The sequence below is a fragment of the Oratosquilla oratoria genome, chromosome 31, assembly GCF_046742065.1.
Source record: "Oratosquilla oratoria isolate Oo_2021 chromosome 31, ASM4674206v1, whole genome shotgun sequence".
In the NCBI taxonomy this organism is placed as follows: domain Eukaryota; kingdom Metazoa; phylum Arthropoda; class Malacostraca; order Stomatopoda; family Squillidae; genus Oratosquilla; species Oratosquilla oratoria.
The window spans coordinates 21,991,451-22,008,950 of NC_134807.1; the positions used below are offsets into that span (position 1 = coordinate 21,991,451).

The 17,500-nt window shown below is 37.1% G+C and overlaps 1 protein-coding gene across 11 annotated transcripts in view; it reads left to right on the top strand.

Moving 5' to 3' along the window:
- para (sodium voltage-gated channel paralytic) overlaps positions 1-17,500 on the top strand; it is a 639,183-nt gene that overhangs the window by 380,467 nt on the left and 241,216 nt on the right. The gene's annotated exons all lie outside the window — the stretch shown is intronic.

Sequence of the window (17,500 nt, forward strand, 5' to 3'; positions counted from 1 at the left end):
TATATATTCCCATTTGTTTCAAACTTAAAGTCCGCATACCTTATCCCAACTGACCTACTCTTCAACCCTTGATCTGAATACCTGCAGTTATTGGGTTAAGTACTTCGACGGAAAGACTTCTTGACCTAGTGATGCTCATATCTGTGTTACTGGAGTGACAAACCCTACACTTTGATCTTTCTCTCACTCTCTCTCTCTCTCTCTCTCTCTCTCTCTCTCTCTCTCTCTCTCTCTCTCTCTCTCTCTCTCTCTCTCTCTCTCTCTCGCTCTCTCTGATTTCAAAAGATTTAATCAATCAATAATTCTGGGACTTTATTAGCACCTCTACTAACCAGAGTCACAATGCATTCTTATATGGCACAAAAATAATATTCACAAAAAAAAAGAATGATGATCACTTTTAATCCTTTCTTTCTTCTGCCATTTTTAAATATCTCCTTTGCAAGATTTTTAAACACATCGTTTTGGTCCTAAAGATAGAAAACCTAATGAAATGTAGATAATAAAATACAACTATCCACCTTACAGTAATTTACTTTGGCTAACACCATTTCTTTCTTTTTATTGAATTTAAGGGATTTTTTTTTTTCTTTTCTTTTTTTTTACATTAAACGATATTGGGTCACATCAAAGTACTCTAAATAAAAATCTGGACAAGCTTTAAAGTTTTACACATTATCAAAATTTCTTTTCTTACCAATGAGCTTCAACCTCTCTCTGTGTCTCTTTTTTACTTACTTTCATAGTTATTTATATTTTTAATTTGGCGTCTATGTGTCTCGGAAGGCGATACAAGAATAGAATTTCTTGCGTGTCTCACACCATTTTTATATGTAATTGCACTTTGCATGGGTTGGTCTGCACCCTCGTGTTTTTCTTCCTGTCTGTAACTTGGGCTTCTTTTAAAATGAAATTTCAAAACACTGTCCTCACACCCGCATTTGACGGCAAAGCGTCTCTGTCTCTATCTCTGTCTCTGTCATTTTCTCTGTCTCTGCCTCTCTCTGTCTATGTTTCAGTTCAAAGCTATTTGTCCTATTCTTTCAGGATTGGTCTTCCGCGTTCAGGCTTTTTTTTTTTTTTTTTTTTTTTTAGGCGAAGTGAGAAGGTTACCATCCTTTGGAAGTAGGCTATGTAAGCAAAAAAGAAGAAAAAAATATTTTTATCTATACTACGTCCAGTGTTTTTGTTTCAGATAGCTACGGATAGTTCTCTATTGGGAATCTTCGACATTTGGAAATAACTAATTTCTAGAGTAGAAAAGTTCCGAATTCTAGAAATTCCAGGTGAAGAGGAGCACTTTCTAGTATTTGATTGTATTTTCGAAAGACGTTTTTGTTCCAAATATTAGAATTTTCTAGAATTTGCATATTTTTAATAGAGAAAACTATCTGCATTCGATTTTGTTCATCTATGTAGTGGATTTACGTCGAACTCGCTGATATTTGCCTTTTTCTCTTCGTCACCGTCAATTTCTTGAAAACCTTCTGGTGGCCGTCTAAGAATCGATCTCTTGAAGACCTCGATCTTTTGAAGACCTCTGGTGGAGGTCAAACATTCGATCTCTTAAGGATCTGGTGGATGTCCGGCACTCGATCTCATAAAGACCTTCCAGTAGACTTCGATCTCTTGAAGACCTCCTGGTGGAGCTCAAACACTGAATCTTTTGAAGATCTTCTGGTGAAGACCTTCTGGTGGAGCTCAAACATTGGACCTCATGAAGACCTTCTGGTACAGGTCTAACAACCGATCTCCTCTGGTGGGTACCTGGCACTCGATCTCTTCAAGAACTTCTGGTGAACCTCAAACACTGAATCTCTTTAAGACCTTCTGGTGGAGCTCAAACATTGAACCTCATGAAGACCTTCTGGTACAGGTCTAACAACCGATCTCCTCTGGTGGGTACCTGGCACTCGATCTCTTCAAGAACTTCTGGTGAAGGTCCTGCACTTGATCTCTTGAAGACCTTCTGGTGGAGCTCAAACATTGGACCTCATGAAGACCTTCTGGTACAGGTTTAACAACCGATCTCCTCTGGTGGGTACCTGGCACTCGATCTCTTGAAGACCTTCTGGTGGAGGTCCTGCACTTCATCTCTTGAAGACCTTCTGGTGGAGGTTAAACACTCGATCTCTGGAAGACTTTCTGATGAACAACTGGCATTTGATCTCTTGGAGGCCTTCAATTTCTTGAAGACCTTCTGGTGGAGGTTAAACACTCGATCTCTGGAAGACTTTCTGATGAACAACTGGCATTTGATCTCTTGAAGGCCTTCAATCTCTTGAAGACTTTCTTGTGGACGCCTGGTACTCATCTCCTCGTTTGACTTCCCAGACAGAACTCCCTTCGGTGTATTTACAATCATACCAACCTGTATGAGTTATATTTTTGGCAAACGCCAGAGGGTTTTATTCAACTCAGGACATAAACCAGTCCTGAATAAAGGCGATCAAGACTGTAACAATTAGATGAGATCGCGTGATGAGAAGGAAGTATTTTCTTTGTCTACATATTGACAAGGAAAAATATTGAAAACAAAAGATACCGCTACTTTTCCAACTACCATTACTGTTATCACCACCACATCTACCACCATTGCTACCAACAACCTCCTTGAATTTTTCTATTTCCTTTACCAAAAATTAGCCTGCCTAGGCACAGCGCAAGGTATATACGCTAGATTACAAAAATCAAAACCGCAACTAAGATAACTACCGACGTAATAAAACAACAGAAAATAAATACGGAAACTTTCACTTGAATGAGACAGACAAATTATAAAACGTCAATTCAACAGTGTTAATTGCTGGAGTCTCCGCCCGCTTAGAAGAAACAAAATGTGCTATGCAGCATTTTTCTTGACAACCCAACTGAACAGTTTTGTTCCAGGGATTATTCACAAGACGTATATGACACTGCCCAGAAACATAAAGTAACGGAGAGGACTGAAGTAATTATTCTGTAGTTATAACCCTTTAAGTATAAAAATGCCAGGTTTAATCCATTACAAAGTACACATCACTGGACTGGAAGGCTTGAATGTGCTAAATTCTAATCGTAATCAAATGCTCGGTCATCACCAAGGATGAGTATGCAGGAACCCGCACAGCACTGCACTGCCTCACCCTTCCTCACGTCTGACGTCATCTCACCATCTTTCAGCCATGACGTCATGTCGCATCTTTTGGCTGTGACGTACCCATTGGCGCACCCCACTCCACACTGCTGTATCACGTCACACAATATAATCACGTGAAAATACACTTTTATTCACAGAAGATGATATTTATTATAATAGAACAAATGTACAGAGAAATTTATAAACATATGCCAGATGATCGAGAAAGAAAGATATATTTGCGCAGTTATATTTCTTTGTTGTCTGCAATAGTGCCCCATAAACCATCTGGAAACGTACCCCCTTCCTACCACGCCGTACCAGATCGACAGTAGTAGTAGTATGTCATACCATCAGAGTTAATGTATCCTAAAGGAAAGGTTAAATAAGTACGAGAGTGATGAAGTTTTTAAGTCCAGGATTGGAATGGAGGAAGGAAGGGAAGGAGGGAAGGAAGGAAGTAGGAAGGGTAGAAGATAGAGGGGAGAGGGAAGGAGCGAGGGAAGGACAGAGGGGAAGGAGTGAGGAAAGGAGAGAGGAAGAGAGTAGGAAAGGAATGATAAGGGAAAAGAGAGAAGCAGATAGATAGATAGAGAGAGAGAGAGGAGAAAGAGAGATGTAGGAAGGAAGGTGAGAATATATCTAACAGTAGAACCGGGAAGGCAGTAGGGAAGGTAAAGGGGGAAGAGAAGGAGCAATGGAGGAGGAAGAGGAGGAGGAGGAGGAGGTGATGGAGGAGGAGGAGGAGGAGGAGGGGAGGGGTGGATCGATAGCGGTGCACGGAAGGGTGTAAGGCGAAAGGCAGGCCGCAGCAGTAGGAGGAGTAATACAAGATCCACCGGCTCCACCGCTATCACCACCATCATTCCACCAGCACCACCACCATCAACAACAACTACTCCTCCATTCCCACCACCACCACCACGTCTACCACCACCACCACCACTACCACCACCAACAATACCAACAGCACCAACATCGTCTTTGTTTCTGATAGGAATGACTTTATTTCCAACACTAGAGGAGCAAACTTGTCTATGACGTCATTATCTTAACCCCCCACTAGAGATGGTCATCAATGTTTGTTGTACGTACAAGGCAACCTCACTAACACAGCCACCACTACCGTCACGACTAACACCACTAAGAAGGCAGTCTTGGTCAGTTTCTGGTCGTCCTTCCCACCAGTGCCTTCGGTGAAAGAGTCTCATATTTGGAACTCAAAAACCAGAAGCAGAAGCAGAACCTCAGATCCTTGAGTGACACTAACGTCTCTCTTATTGCCTTCACCACTAACAAGTCTCGCGTACCACCAAATCTGGAACACAACTACCTTTGCCCGATTCCATCTCCTCTTCCCGTCATTTCTTCCTTATGGACTGGGAGGTTCGTTTCATACGTATCGACTTTTAGCCGTGCGCCGTCTCCGACGCGACGTCGTGTTCTCAAATAATCGTCGGTGTTTATGGGCGCTTTCACACGTTGGCATGGTAGTGATATATGAAAGCCTTCATAGACACCTATGGTTATTTGAGAGCATGACGTCATGTCGTCGACGGCGCACGGCGAAAAGTCGATACGTGTGGAATGAGCCGAGGATCTCATGTCGGTAGATTGGCCACGAGATGAAATGTCTCTCAAGAGGTCGCGACCCAACAAGTTATCGAATAAGACCGTTTAATCAGAACGAAGTCTGAACCCCACATCAAGACCCTTTGACTGCTTAATCTTCTATATAGCAATGGAAACTTTTATAATAGGAACGATATTCCAAATATAGAATTCAGTAGCACTGTCCATGTCCGAGTTACTTAGATTCAGATTCTATTGTGACTAAGCAAAGATGTTTTTATCTAAAAAAGAATTAGCCCGTGTACTTAAATACACGAGATTGTATGCAGATTTCTTTTAACACCAATGTATTTTATTCAACTGAGAAGTTCATGATTTGAGTAATTTGTGTATGTGTTTCCATTAAGACTGAATGAGAATGAAAATTATCCCAAGCTGTCCTGGATAATTTCTTTCAATGAATGAAAAATTTCATGGGTAAAATAAATAAATAGATAAATAGATAAATAAACAAACAAATAAATAATGAATAAATATTGATAAACTGGTCACTGAATGATAATGCTTAAAACCCAAAGGCGCTGATTTAGTTGTTTTTCAATTCTGATTGTTTATTATTATTATTATTATTATTATTATTGTTATTGTTATTATTGTTATTTTTATTCTTATTATTTTCATCATTATAACTTTCATTACTATTTTCATCATTATTATTATTTTGTTCTTTCTTTTACCTGAGGTCTCGTGTAGAATAGGGTGGGGCCCAATATTTTCATCAGCCAAAACTCAATTTTTTCTCAACTTTCTCCCAAAACTAGACGTGATTATTTGTTGTTTAACAAAAATAGCTCACTGTTTCTCCACTGACAGGCTGTGGAACTCTCTTACCGCCTCCCTGATACTCTTCCACCTGTCTTGGCCTCTTTCAAAAAGTGGCCTTCAGACACTTCCTCACTACGGAGCCACTTTACTTCGAATTAGTTATATTCTTCGTTCCTTTTCTTTTGAAAGTAGTTTTTTGAAGGTATTTCAATCTTGCTTTTCTTTTCTTTATTTAGTACTTGTTACCACTTTTTGAAATGTGTAGACATAAAGAACCTTTGGGTTTGTGTGCTGAAACAAATGAAGATGTAAAGTAATATGAATTGCTACTCAATGCAATAGCATAACATAAGTGTAGTGAACATCCTAGCCTAACCAATAGGTTATCGGAACTATACACCATATATTGTTCATTGTTGAATACAGTCTTCCTTAAATACAGTAATTCCTCTACAACTATTATTTTTGTCAACACACTTGTATCCATACAACAACAACAACTACGAAAGGTGTATTTACATAATTCCCATCTCCCCTTGGTTAAGTCCATTTGTCCTTTGGACCTATAAAAGACCGTACACTTGCCCAGAACTAAATTCATGCCGGAATCCATCCGAAAAAGGCAGTTCCATGTCCCATACAACCTGCTACCCTTATCGATAAATTATCTAATCTTTTCTTTAAAAAATTAATTGTTTCAGCATATGCCGACAATGAAATATTAGGAACAATATATCCTGAGCTAAAAACAGTGCCCACCTAAGCTGGTCTCTGGGCTTAAATTCGAAGGACGTTTTTTGCGCACAACATCAACAGCGCGACATAAACAGCGCGTTTATGCTTTGAAGAAACTCGTAAATAATCCACAGGCAAAAAATTATGTTTTATTCTATTTAATTATCTATTCATTTGTCTATTTATTAGAATATTTCTCTGTTCTATCTATTCTATTGTTTTTTATTTCACTTTTTATTTGTTTATTTATTTGTTTGTTTAAAATGCGAGTTGCCAGTAAATCTTTTCGAATCAATACACTATCGTCATTCTCAACTCTGAAGAGATTTGGTTCACATTATTCATAGGAGCCAGCACACACATAAAAAAAAAGTAATTTTGATACCTGTGAAGAACCAGGATATTGCTCGGCATGTCATTAAGTCATGAAACAAAATTACTGAACTAATGAAATCATATAGCGTGATCACAGGCTTTAGATCAAGGCAATTTGATAACATCAGTTCTCAAAGTTGTGGTGAACCATAAATATGAACTACATAATTTAATTTATGCTGAAATAATTAAATAGATTATGAAGTTAAAAAAATATTCGAGAAATATAAAGATAAATTTCAGTACAAAATTGTTCATGTGTGTATACATATATGTATCTATACGAATACATGTAATATACAGTATACATACATACACACACACACACACACACACACACACACACACACACACACACACACACACACACACACACACACATTTATATATATATATATAATATATATATATATATATATATATATTGTGTGTGTTTGTGTGTGTGTGTGCGTGTGTGTGTGTGTGTGTGTGTGTGTGTGTGTGTGTTTTGGGTTGTTTGGTTTGGTTATGTATATAGGTTTATGTTTTTGTAGTCCCGTATATATTTCAATATTTTTGTTCATTTCTGATTCTATTCTCCATATGTTTGTACATATACGAATGCACATACAAATGAATATGCATATATACACATACATGAACATGTATATGTACATATACAGTACATATACATGTATATATACATAAACATGCACATATACATGTATATATACATAAACATGTACATATACATATATATCTCACACTGCTGTTTTGTTTATATTTTCTCTTGGTGTGAGAGGAAGCATTTAGTCTATTACATTGTTGGGTTTGAGAACATCGTTGGCCAATTATATAAAACTTTATGAGATCTACCCGTAGACTGCATGTCACGCTTCTGCCACATCACATGCAATGGGCACGGCGCGTCTGCCTTGTGGCAGTCAGTGCCCCGTCTGGTCTTGTAGTGAGGAATGCGTGAAAGCTTCTGGTGCAGAGGAAGCTCTGATGACGTCATGTTTGCACGCACACCTTGCAGCTCGTTTTTGCAGCCCGCAGCAGCAGCAGCAGCAGCAGCAGCCTTGCCAAGCCTCTGGTGACGTCATACTTGCAACGTAGCGACAGCTTCACATCAATGGGTGTGGAACAGGCGGCAAGTCAATAACATCGACACATTACCGGGGGAATGGATAGTCTTGAGATCTTATTTTACATCGTCCATCTCGTTACCCACACAGGAGTTCCTTAGGATAACATTGTCAAGGGATGGTAGTGTGTGATCAATAAAATGTTGCTGATGCAGTTGCTTCTCTTCCACTTGCTCCTACTGCTCCTGGCTCGCTGAGGGTGGCCAGTAATCGATACCATGTCATGCAGGGGGACGTGAGGTAATGATTCTGCGTAACACATACAAAGAAGAAGTAACCCAGTAGATGTTACTCGTGTGCAAAGGAACCTGGGAAGAAGGTTCAGACCAGTGTGACGTCATGAGGGGGACATAGGTGCCTTCAGAACAAAACCAGTCGTTTGTGGCCGGGAGGACGAGTGCCCCCGGACGGATACGTGTCGAGGAGACGGGAGGGAAAGGGAGAGATCAATGCCACGTAGTGTTCAACAGCCTCGAGGGTCAGATGCAGGACCCCCGCTCTGTCCCCTGGGAGACGGTGCAGTCTTTGTAAAAATCCACCGGAAATTGTGATTTAGACCAAATTTTACACGGCTGAATGATTTGATAAAAAAATAAGATATGAAACTGAGAGGAAGGGAGGAAAGGAACGAGGGAGTTGTTAATTGAATGACTAAACTAGAACAGAGGGCTACTCATATAAACATAAACTTGTACACGAAAACCCACGCCCTTAATCTAGAATTACCATAGAATACAGTACTATTAGGAGCCAGCAAAGGTCTCTCTCGCCCATGATAAGGATGGTAACATACGTCAAAACCATTGCTTGAGAGTCAACAAGGTAAAATCATCACAAATGTCGCCACTAAAAGAACAAAAATTATACGTCGTATGGTACAGTTTGCAATGAAGAGACAAGGCCAGGCCACACCACACCACACCATGTATGCAATCAATACTGCAGAACCACAACCGCAGGTTGGTATGTTGAAACCAGCGATCACCTGCGTCACACCACGCATGTGATCGATGAACCAGAAACACACCACAACCATCCCGATACTTCGAAGTCAGCACCAGACCACACAAGAAGACTGAGATCGATGGGACGTAACCAGAACCCAGATCAGTAAGAACTAAGGCATAATTGATAGAAAGACGCTTCTCATATGCATAGATATTGTATAATGAGCTTAAAGATTTTGTATCATGAGATCGCACCTAATAACCAATTATGCAATTCCTTCACAAAGCTACACAGTCTATCTATATTTACTGGTTCATACCAAGCAATTTCATTCATCTTAGGGGTTTGTTCCGGGAAAGATTGACATCCCGTTTTCTATACAGATAGATACAGCTGTCTCGTAGTCTATATATATACCAAAAGGCTTCTGTTATAAGAAAAGAAGCCAGCTAAAACACACATTCATTGCCAACCAATCCCACGCTTAACAAACGCCCACTTGTTCCTTTTATCCCAGCTCTTGTCTGATAATATCCAAAGAAAAAAACGTATGGTTCAAGACGATGTCAAAATTGGTGGAGGAAATACGTTATAAGTCACAGTTTGTTTACTATAGTTGCTTTATCTTAACTACGCAGAGATTACTAATGTTTCTTATAGTTCCTCATACTTAATGAACTGTATTTCTTTATTATTCCCCGTTTCTTCCTTTTATATTAATGTGCATTTCACCATTGGCAGAACATTTTTTTCTTTAATGAATTTTCGTGCAATTAAAGAAAATGGGCTATGAAGTAAATGATTCTAAAGTGCTTGAATGATACAAACTTTGCCATATGTCATTCGGCTCAAGCGTTATGCACATGCAACATAAGTTCATGTATGGTCATAAACATATATGCATGCAGAAATACACACGCATACGTACATACAATGCAAACACACACACATACATACATGCATACATACATAATACATACATACATACATACTTGCATGTACGCATATATACACACACATACATGTAAACATGCATACATATATACGTGAATGCATGCACAGCCACACACATACACTAATCCACATTTGTACATAATATATATATATATATATATATATATATATATATATATATATATATATACTCGTATATGTATATACACTGTACATAATTAAATGCAACATATTTTGTATGTTTCTTGATATAGATAAAAAAACACACATACTGATATTAGTTTTCTTTACACTGTGGTTTTAGAAGGTAATGAGTCTTGGACTGGTGGGCAGGTAATGGTTGCAGCTGGGAATCAGGGAGGAGTGCGGGATTCGAACCCACATCTAAGCAAATATGAGACAAGTACGCTACGATTCCGATTGCACCATCAGGACGTATAGTTTTAGATAGACATTGATATACTTAGTATTATTGGTTGTTTTTCTATATGTATCAAGTCATAGTAATGGAAATGATGATAACGTTACAGGAACGTAGGTGGAGCAATTAGCACAGTAGGACATAGGTGTGGGTGGCCATGGAACAATGGCTTTAGGTGTTGTCTTGCTCGTTTGAATGAATCTTGCTTGTTCTATTTTTGGCTATCATTATCATGCTAGTTCTCTTTTTTTTGTTTTGTTTTTTTGCTGACATCATTATCCAGCTTGTTCTCTTTTTGGCTTACATCATTATCATGCTTGTTCTCTCTCTTTTTTTTTTTTACATCATTATCCTGCTCGTTCTCTTTTTGACTGACATCATTATCCTGCTTGTTCTCTTTTTGGCTGACATCATTATCCTGCTTGTTCTCTCTTTGGCTGACATCATTATCTTGCTCTCTTTTTGGCTGACATCATTATCCTGCTTGTTCTCTTTTTGGCTGACATCATTATACCTCTGTGAACACAATACAGATAAAAAGGTTATTTTTTAGCATTAGCGAATTGGGAAGGAAGATTTTGTAAAATTGAGGATATTAAAGTGGAGGAGAAGAAGGATAGGAAGTGGTGGGGGATAGTGTCTTTACCAGTTCTCCAGTACCGTGTTCGTTGCCTTGGCAAGAACCAGACGTTTCTTTTGAGCAGTTACATGATGAACCCAAATTTTAAGAAGATTTGAATCGACCTCAGCTTCATTAGTCGACCGAAATCAATACCGTTCGATTGGTTTGTGAAAAGGTTTTGACCATATTAGTGTTTTCGTAGACTCCGATTCGTTAATTTTGTTGAAGGTGATACTATTTTCTGCGTTGATTATTTTCGTGCTATTTGCCTAGCTATTGCAAGTTTTACTGAATTCTACAGAGATCATCAGGTCATTGAAAGTCCATAGAAAGGTAACTTCATTACAAACAACAAATCTATAAAAAAAAAAAAAAAAAGTATTGGAACGTTAGGAATCACATTTAGGTTACCTAAATTATTCACCAAAGAGTTTATCTATCCCCGTAGTTGAATAAACTAGTTTGATTTCTAGTGAAACTAGATATAGAAAGGATGCCAACAGTTGCATAAGACTTCACAGTCTCGGGTCCACTTTACATAAAAATACAAAGTAGATCGAAATATCCAGTAGTTAGCCAAATGAAAAGAAAGTAATACTAGAACATGTTTCACTTCGTTTCCTAGATTAAGTTTACGCTTGAAACCAATAAAAATCATAAGTAAAATTAAATGTGTAGGTATTAGATATACATACATAGAATGTTTTATTTCCATTAGGAAACTGAAACTTGTATCCATCTGTCATCTACAAAAAAGACCATTAGAATACTTTCCCTTTTCCATTTTCTGGACGGAGTCCAAGGGTAAGGTATTGCTTGTGGTCGAGTTTCTTTGTTACCCCACCCTGCTATAGCGTTTCTTTGTTTCTTTCCCTACCATCAACATCTTCGTAAAATTGCATAATGGCATATCATAAAACTGTCATTGATGGTGACAAATATTCCTAAAATGAACTTTGGGAGTCATTACATGAATTCGGAATTAATGACAAGTGTAAAATCAGATCTAACCAGCTCCTCCTTAAAATTACCAAAATTACTTTATACCAAGAACAACACGTTCTTGTCCTATTTTGTAATCATAATTCCATACATTATGTAATCAGAAAAAGTATATATAATTTGATCCTTTATAGCAATGAGAAACAAGGCTCGTGAACGCAGATTTTAAGAAAGAAATTGAAACTAGTTACCAATTAATATTTTATATTGTCAGCATAGAAGAGACAGCATATGCTTACACTCAGCATAATGACCTTTGACCTTAAGGACTCTTCAAGGACCAAGCTCAAGGTCACAGACTTCCAGAGGTCAAAATATCATCTCTACTTTAGTACAACGGTTCAGTAATAAATTGAAAATACATACACACATACACATATACATACATGAATACATACATGCATACACACATACATATATACATACATACGTGTATACATACATATATACATACATACATACAAACATACATATATACATGCATACATGCATACATACATACTTGCATGTATACATACATACATACATGCATACATACATACATACATACTTGCATACATGCATACATACATGCATGCATACATACATACATACATACATACATACAGAGTTGTATAAATACATACATAGTTGCATACATTCACGCATACATACTTACATATATATATATAGATATATATATATATATATATATATATATATATATATATATATACATGCATACATACATACTTTCCACCATGTCACGTTTATTGTCCCTTTTGTATTACTATTTTACACGTATCTTTAACGGCATTACAACCAAACGTTACATTTGTTAACAGGAAAGTATGACAAAGCATGAACAATGGTTTCTGTGACCCAATAAATTCGGATTAACAAGGTCAAGGTCGAGACCACCAAGAAAGTCCTATTTCTGAAACTTCCACAAAAATCGTTCGAACAAATAAATTAACTTCATATAAGACGAAGAGATAAATAATCGTTTTAAGATAGAATGTGACTGGGTGAGGCTTCTAATGTCTGGCATTATTTGCTCTGAGTTAAATTATTGACTCATTTCTTTTGAGGCAGCATTCTAGCCTAGTGTACCGCCGCCTTCACTGACTCTGAATTCGACTCCGGACTCTGACTTTCCAGTTCCGACAGTGACTCTGAATTTGTTTGTTGTCTTCATCATTTTCCCACCCATAATAACATTTTGGCCGTCACAAAAAAATATATATATATATATATCTTGCCCCCTTCTCTTTCTCTTTCTTTCTCTTTCTCTCTCTCTCTCTCTCTCTCTCTCTCTCTCTCTCTCTCTCTCTCTCTCTCTCTCTCTCTCTCTCTCTCTCTCTCTCTCTCTCTCTCTCTCTCTCTCTCTCTCTCTCTCTCTCTCTCTCTCCCTCTCCCTCCCCCACTCTCTCTCCCACTCTCTCTCTATATGTGCATGGGTGTGTGTGTGTGTGTGTGTGTGTGTGTGTTTGTTTGTGTATCTGTATACACACTCGCAGACATACACACAGTATATATATATATATATATATATATATATATATATATATATATGTGTGTGTGTGTGTGTGTGTGTGTGTGTGTATATATATATATAAAATATGGCTAATGGGAAAGTACAAGAGAAGAAAAGTGTAAAGTTAGAGAAGTGAATATATGTATTTACATATATGTATACGTATATATATATATATACATATATATATATATATGTATATATATATATATATATATATATATATATATATATATACACACACATCCACTTCTTACTCCTTTCTCCTCTTGTTCTTTCCCTCTAGCCTCATTTCTTCTTTCATTCTCTTTTTCCTCTGCATTTTCTTCACATCTACTCTACATTTCCCAATTCCCCGCCTCTATCTCACATCCCCCCCATCAAAATAGAATGGGGGGGGATAAGTACTAATCATTCTTTTCATTCATTCATCCTGGTCTTTTATTTCCTTCCTCTTTTTTTTTTTTTTTTTTTTTTTTTTTTTGTCCTTTTGTTCGACGCGGCTTCCATTCCATTTGGCCGTTCCTCCAGTGTCTCTCTCCTAAGCACGAAAGTCTTTGTTCTTGAAAGGTTTTTTTTTTTTTATCTGCGATTTTTTGTCCCGAATACTATATGATCTTTATATGACCAATATCGATTTCCTGCGCGCTCTTGCCGCCTTTCCTGCGGCAACAAGAATCAGGTCGGTGAGAGAGAGAGAGAGAGAGAGAGAGAGAGAGAGAGAGAGAGAGAGAGAGAGAGAGAGAGAGAGAGAGAGAGAGCAAGGGAGCATTTCTCTTTCTCTTCATTTCTCTTCCTCTCTCATTCACTCACTCTCACTCTCACTCTCCTTCATTTACTCTCTATCTGTCTCGTATCTGTATGTGTATTGCATATGCATATGGTTATGTATACGCGTATGTATGCATATGCAAAACAAATCACTGAGCACACGTGACAATAATACTTGCAGAAACCACTTGGTAAATAAAAGAATTGAATACCAAACGTTTTCGTCTATTCAAGACATCAGGGTACAAAGATGATGTCATGACTAGACGAAAACGTTCGGTATTCCTTTATTTTATTTTCCATGTGGTTTCTGCATGTATGCATATATATATGGACACACACACACACACACACACACATATATATATATATATATATATATATATATATATATATCACTTATAAGTCACGACAGTCGTTCCGGGGTTCGAACCGGGACCTTGCTTGACGCCAGGCCAAAATTTTACCCACTGAGCTAACGGAGCTTCAAAAGTCTTCAACTTGGAGTTGATCTGCTATTAGCGATTAACTTCCGGTATACATATATATATATATATATATATATATATATATACAATATATATATATATATACAATATATATATACATGTATATATATATATATATATACATGTATATATATATATATATATATGTATATATATATATATATATATGATATAAGAGAAACCTATTGGTAAGACTCCAGATATCCTGATTAAAGTAAATGTACTCATGACGCTTCATGGAAGAGATCCTCATTTATTACTCTTCTATTCAGTATCCGACCATTATCCTGCCATTGTCTCTGCATTGAATGCCACTAGAGGAGAGCCGCTGAACGGATGCTTAAAGATTGGTTTTGAAGTTGATTATTCCATCCGAAGATTAACTATAGGAGAAGGGAATTAATCTTAAAATCCTTTGTGTATGTATGCGTTTGTGTATATGTGTATGTATATCTAGATGTATATGTATATTTATATTCATATGTATATGTATATTTATATGTATATGTATATGCATATGTATATGTATATGTATATGTATATTTATATTTATATTCATATGTATATGTATATTTATATGTATATGTATATGCATATGTATATGTATATGTATATGTATACATGTAACTGCCTCAATGATAGTGCAGTAATAATTAGTTGTATTACTTTACGGAGAAAAGGCACATTCCTAGGACCTCTAGATATCAACCTTACAGATCATCAGAACCCATACGAAGTGCAGCGATCTCTTCTTCTTGAGGAATGTGTTCTCGAGGCCTCAAAAAGAGCTTCTGGTGACCGCTTCCATCACGTGGTCACGTCACTATTCTTGTGACGAGTAATGAAATGCAAAACTCTTCTTATCACAGTGACGTCCTTACCCAAATGCATCTCTGGTGTCTTCTTCTACAGTTGACACATGTTCCTCCGGAAGGAAATCGCCACGTCCTTCTCCTCCCTCTTCCTCCTCTTCCTTCTCCTCTTTCTATTGTCTCTCAACTCCCCAAGACTCCTCCATCCCCGACTTCTCGAGTCTTCCCTTGGTTTCTTCTTATCCTTCATCAACATTTCCTGGGGGTATATATCCTCATTCTTCTACATAACGTCATCTCTTCCTCCTCCTTATTCATCTACTTTTTTTTCTTCTCTTTTTTTGTTCTTATCCTCATCCTCCTACTTCTTTTCTCCTTCTCCTCTCCTCTTCTTCCTCCGTCTCTGTTACCCCCTCTACCTCCCCTTCCTCCTCTTTTTACTAGTCTTCCTCCTTAACCTTCTTTTCTTCTCGTGCTCTTCCATTTGTCCTCCTCTTCCTCTTCAATTTCCTCTTTCATCTTCTATTCCTCAAGCTGCTTCTCCTCTTTATCTTCCTCGTCTTGTCGTTTAATTCCTACTCCATTTTTACCTCTTTTCCGTCTCCGCTTCATTCACTTTCACCTCATTTTCCTCTTGTTTTTCTCCTTTTCTTCCTCCTTTCTTCGCCTCTTCCTCTTCCTCTTCCTTCTCCTCTTTCTATTGTCTCTCAACTCCTCCTCTTTCTCCTCTTCTTCGTTTTCCTTTTTATTCTCCTCCTGTTCTTCTTTTTCTTTTCATTCTTCATTCTTCTTCTGTTCTTCTTTTTCTTTTCATTCTTCATTCTTCTTCTAATCCTCTTCTTCTTTCCATTGTCCTTCAATTCATCATCTCTTTCTTCTTCTGTTTTCCTTTCTATTCTACATTCTCCTTGATTTCTTCTATTTCCACTTCGTTCTCCATTCTTCCCCTCCTCTTATTTCCCTCCACCTTCTTCTCTTCTTCATATTTTTTCTTCCTCTTCTTCCTACCACTCTTATTCTTCCTCTTGGTATTCTTCCTACTCCTCAGTATCAATAACAGCATTACTAATACTACTATTACTATCATGACCGCTAGCATTGCTATTACTGTTAGTGCTACTACTACTACTACTACTACTACTACTACTACTACTAATGATGATAATGATGATAATGATGATAATGATGATAATGATGAAGATGATGATAGTAATAATGATAGTAACAATAATGATATAATGATAGTAATAATAATGATAGTAATAATAATGGTAATGATAGTAATAATAATTATAGTAATAATAATAATGATGATGATGATGATAATAGTAATAATAGTAATAATAACGATAATAATAATATCAATAACGATGATAATAATGATAATAACAACGATAATTATAATGATAGTAATAATAATGATCAATACTTATACTGCTACCACTACTACAATTACTACAATTACTCCTAATACAACCACACCCACTAAATGTACTATTACCATATGTTGTTTTCTACTCCGTCCTCACACCTCGGGTCCCACTGCTCCTTCTTCATCTCGTATTGGCCTCTCCTCGTATATCGTTTCTGTATCTACTCGTCGTCAACACTTAAGTACTCTCCTGCCTCCTCTCAGTGTGCGCCCAACTTGCCATTGTTTGGTCGACCCCCACCCCTACCCCCACCCCCTCCCCCTCCCACTCCCTGTCCCACTAGATCTGAAGTTTTTTTGTTTTTGTTGTTGTTAATTATTATTATTTTTGTTATTATTATTATTATCATTATTATTATTATTGTTATTATTATATTATTATTATTATTATTATTATTATTATTATTATTATTATTATTATTATTATTATTATTATTATTATTATTATTATTATTATTATTATTATCATTATTATTATTATCATCGTCATCATCATTTATTATTGTTATTATTGTTATCATTATCTACCACGTACATTATATCGTGAGTCCCTTTTTTTATTTTTTGTGTTTTTTTCTCTCTCTTCCTTCTTCCACCCCCCCCCCCACCCTGCCCCTTTTGGGGACCACTCTTGGTTCAAAAGGATAATGTTCTCCCGCTTCCTCCTCGCCTTCTATTTTATCTTGGCCACTTTGTATCGATCCGGTTTTGAGACTCTTAGGCTCATCCCACTGATGTCCTTTTCTTAAAGGAGCTTCTGT